Genomic DNA, 4,718 nt, shown 5'->3' with positions numbered 1-4,718 from the left:
ACAAGTCCTCCAATCTCCTATAATAGATCCTTCTCCATGCAAGGAATACTTACTAGATATATCCAAGCATCTGGTAGTACATTGTCCCTCATCTGATCTCAACTGGGTCTCTGTCTGAACTGACATGTGTCAGTTATCCATGAGGGAATTCTTAGTTATCTGAAATAATAGTTGTCACATGAATATCTCAATGAATTTCAGGTAGATACAGTTCTGGACAAGAAGGTGAGAATTACGCACAAAGGGGATGTTGAGTACCTCAGGATTGGACTCAAGGGTTCAAAACCAAGCAGTGGAAGATGGATAGAAATTGGGCAAGTGAGGAATCTATATTGTCACTTGATTGATGCTTAAAAACCAACTTTTGGTGGTCCAAAAGCTTTTTCAGTGGGAAGGTGTGATCCAAATTGGATCCTAGAACACTCTCTAAGTTTTCATGAAAATTATGCCAAAGAGTAAAAGTCTTATAAAGATAAAACTATCGGAAGGAATCCTTAGACAGTTGCAATGGCAGTCAGAGCGGATCAACGAGGATCGTTGATCTAGCACGTAGAGCGGCGGACCATGGTAACGCGCGCTGACACCAACCAGCAAATGCAGGGATAATTTTAAGCAACGAAGGTAGTTTCTGATATGCGATTAGCAACAAGTCACTAATCGCATATCACAGGGCAAACCTCTCAGTGAAGAAAAGCTCCGAGCACCCGAACCCGAAATAATTATAAAACGTAGAAAGTTTTGTTTCAGTTCCGTCGGAGAGGGATTCCACAAAACCGACAGGATATTGGATGGGCTTCGAGCGGTAAGCGGTTTCAACCGAGTTCCGCTTGATGCCACACAACGATCACCATGCGTCCCGGCGGGGAGAGAGAAAACCATTCACATCGGATGAGTAAACATCATGCTACTTAGCCGCTCGATATGAACAATGACCGTAGGATCTGGGGCCCCTATATCGACGATGGAGATGAAATCCGATGGATGACCGGATTTGGCAAAGTTACAAAGCAAGATCACATAGGATTTGAAGTCTGATATGGATGATGCGTTGGCAGAAGGTCATGCTTCACGGTAATTCTTGGAGTTAACGAAAAAAATGGTCATTTCAAACATGTCCAAGCGAACTGACACTCATCCGTTATGAAATAGGTGGCCACCTCCCTGTGAGGCATTATACAATGACTGATTATGTAGGACAGAGGGATTCAAATAGACAAAGGCAGGGGAACTGGAAAGCCGATAAGCAGAAACAAATAGTCAGGAAGAAGATTGGCTTAAAAGCCACAAACTGATAGAGTTGGACAGGAAGCATAAAGCTAAGAGAAGAGAGCAATAGGTAGTATGCCGAATGCAGAGAGAAGAAGCCGAGATGACCTACAGAAGCAAAGACAACATCGAGCCAGGATTAAGACAGAGACAGAGAGAGTCAGAGATTCTGTGCACTCCAGAGAAGGCTTGAGAGGTTCAAGCGCACTCCTCTGTAATGCCTGTCATGTATGAGTCTTAGATTGGGCTCATACTACTGTGACTAATAGAGGTCCAGAGTCAGTAAAGAGAGTCTGTGTACTCCAGAGACTTGGGGGATCCAAGTACAGTCTTGCTAATTTATATTTGTTGTGTGAGACTCAAATTGAGGTCATTGTTGTAAAAACTCTTCTTGAAAACATAATAGAAAGGCCACCACTGAAGGATGGACCAGGAGACGTAGCCCAAGAGTATTGGGTGAACTCCTTATTAAACTTATTGTGTTTGCTTATTATGTTTTCTTTAACTGTTTGATTGCCTGTGTATTTCGCAATCTTATCGATCCATTGCATAAAATAACATAGGCCCATCCATGCACATGAGTATGTAATAACTTATTAATTATCTTAGATCAATTCCAGATCACAAAGCCTTTTTTCCATAGACCAGCTCATAGGGTGTAAATCCAGTGGTGGTCTTCCATGTTGTATTATAGGCCCAGGTGGCCTCAACTAGTCTTTCTACCCAATCCTTCCTGCTGCTGCTCACTACCTTGGTTAAGATGTTCTCCAGTGCCCTGTTGGTCACCTCCACTTGCCCATTATCTTGTGGATGATAAGGAGTGGAGGTCCTATGCTTGATTTTGTGATGGCTGAGCAATTCTTCAATCATGCTGGAGGTAAACTAGCTACCTTGGTTTGTGACTAGCTCTCTAGGGTACCCAAAGTTGTATAATATATTCTCCCTTAGGAACTCAACCACCTTCTCTTCTATTGTTTCCTTAATTGCCTTGGTTTCAACCCACTTAGTCAAATAATCAGTGCACACAATGATGTGCTATTTTTGCTTTGAAGGAGGGTTGATAGGCCCAATGAAGTCCATGCTCCACTTGTCAAATGGATCAAAAGTCACTCGAGGTTGTAGGGGAATTTCATCTCTTGGAGTAGGCTTTCCCATCCTCTGGCACCGATCACGCTGACTAATGTACGTTTTCACATCCTGATGAAGAGTAGGCCAATGATAGCTTGCTTGCAACACTTTGAATGTTGTCATCTTTGCTGCAAAGTGACCTCCACAAGGCCCATCATGACAGGTCAAAAGGATGTCAAAGACATCCTCTTCCCTTACACACCTTCTTAAGATTTGATCTGGGCCAAGTTTGAACAGATTGCCCCCAATCTAGGTGAAGGGGGTGCTCTTTTTGACTATCTTGCTCTTTTCTTTAGAGGACAAGTTTGGTAGGAACTGTGATGATACCAGATAGTTTGCTATATCAACAAACCACGGGGAGAGAACTGAAGTAACAAACAAATTCTCATCTGGTAACTGGTCATCCACCATTCCTTCTTCACCTGTAGGTAGATTCATCCTAGATAGAAAGTTAGCAACAACATTTTCCTTACCAGGCTTATCAACAATAGTTAGATCAAATTGTTGTAATAAAAGCAACCATCTTATGATTCTAGCATTCACATCTGGTTTATTCATTAAATATTTGATTGCAGCATGAGCAATATGCACAAATGTTTGATAACCTGTAATGTAATGCCTAAATTTTTTCAATGGATGCACAATAGCCAGGAGTTCCTTTTCGGTCACAATATAGTTTAGCTCAGCCTTTGATATGTTCTTACTGATAAAATAAATGACATAGGGCAATTTCTCCTCTTCTTGACCTAAGGCTGCTCCTATGGCTTTGTGTGAGACATCAGCATGAATATGAAAAGGGAGGGCCCAGTTTGGGCCTCTAAGGATTGGTGTAGTGGTTAACTTACCCTTTAGAATGTCTAAGGCCTCTTAACAGCTCTTTGACCATGTAAACTCAGAATATTTGGCCAACAACCCAAACAAAGGAGATGCCAACTTGCTGAAGTCCTTTATGAACCTCCAGTAGTATCCATCTAACCCTAAGAAACTCTTGACATCTCTCTGCTTTTGTGGAGGTGGGACCCTTTGGATGATTTCTATTTTGTTTGGGTCCACCTACAGTCCATGCTGAGATATTGAACGACCTAGCACAGTACCTTCAGTCATTGAGAATTCACATTTTTCTGGACTGAGAGACAGATTCATTTCAATGCATTTGTGTAATACTTTGCCTAGGTTAGTCAGGGTTTCTTGGAAATCATAGCCATAAGGTGTAAAGTCATCCATACAGATTTCCACAGCATCATGTACTAATTCAGAAAAAATACTCAAGACTGCTCTCTAGAAAGTGGCAGGAGCATTACATAGGCCAAAAGGAAGGACCCTATAGGAAAAAATACCCCAAGGATAGGTGAATGTGGTCTTATCCTGGTCTTTTGGGCAGATTTGGATTTGGTTGTACCTACTGAATCCATCTAGGAAAAAAAAGAACTTCTTTCCTGCCAGGCCATATAGCACTTGGTCAATGAAGGGTAGTGGAAAGTGATCCTTATTTGTGGTTTTGTTTAATTCCCTATAATCAACACAAATCCTCCACTTATCATTTTTCTTGGGAACTAGCACTAAAGGAGAGACCCACTCACTGTATGAGATAGGGTAAATGAATCCCGCATCTAGTAGTTTTTGCAGTTCTTCTTTGACTATGTCTTTAAGAGCTGGATTCATCCTCCTTTGTGATTGCTTGACTGGCTTGCAACCTTCTTTGATGTATATGTGGTGAGTACACACTGAGGGGTGTACTCCCTTCATTTCCTTATAACTCCAAGTGAAGGCTTTTAGGTTCTCTCTCAACATGTTGCATATATTTTCCTCTTCTAAAGCAAAAAGAGATGGATTAATTTGCAAAGTTATTTCTAGGCCAAATTCTATGGTTTTGACACGGAGTGGGTTGGAATTTGCCAAGCATAAGTCAATTGGATGATTGTTCTGGGCTTCCCTTACTTCTTCTTCTAATGGCAGTGAACTAGGAGTTGGACTTTGGAGCAGGTGTTCAATTAAGTCATCCTCATATTGCTGTCCTCATCTTATGGTTGTTTCAAAAGCATAAAGTTGGGCAGAATAAACCTCATCCTCTTCCTCCTCCTCCAACGATAAAGGTAAATCATGCTCTAGGGTAGGTTGAGCAGGAGGGTATAAGACTAATTGTTTGGACACGTGCCCATTATTTATGGTCATATTCCCAACTCTGCAACTAATGTAAGCATCACCTATGTCCAACCATGGCCTCCCAAGTATGAGAGGGTAACTAGTAAGCTTAGCCTTAGGCTGGAGAACTAGGAAATCTATAGGGTACTCCCAGGAGTCAATGGAATGGGTTGATTGTGGAA

Source organism: Pinus tabuliformis, chromosome 3_1 (assembly GCF_031772625.1).
Source record: "Pinus tabuliformis cultivar Carrire ecotype Pingquan chromosome 3_1, CPIR1, whole genome shotgun sequence".
NCBI classification, from domain to species: Eukaryota; Viridiplantae; Streptophyta; class Pinopsida; order Pinales; family Pinaceae; genus Pinus; species Pinus tabuliformis.
The sequence above is the reverse complement of the archived record's forward strand: the minus strand, read 5'-3'. Positions refer to the sequence as shown.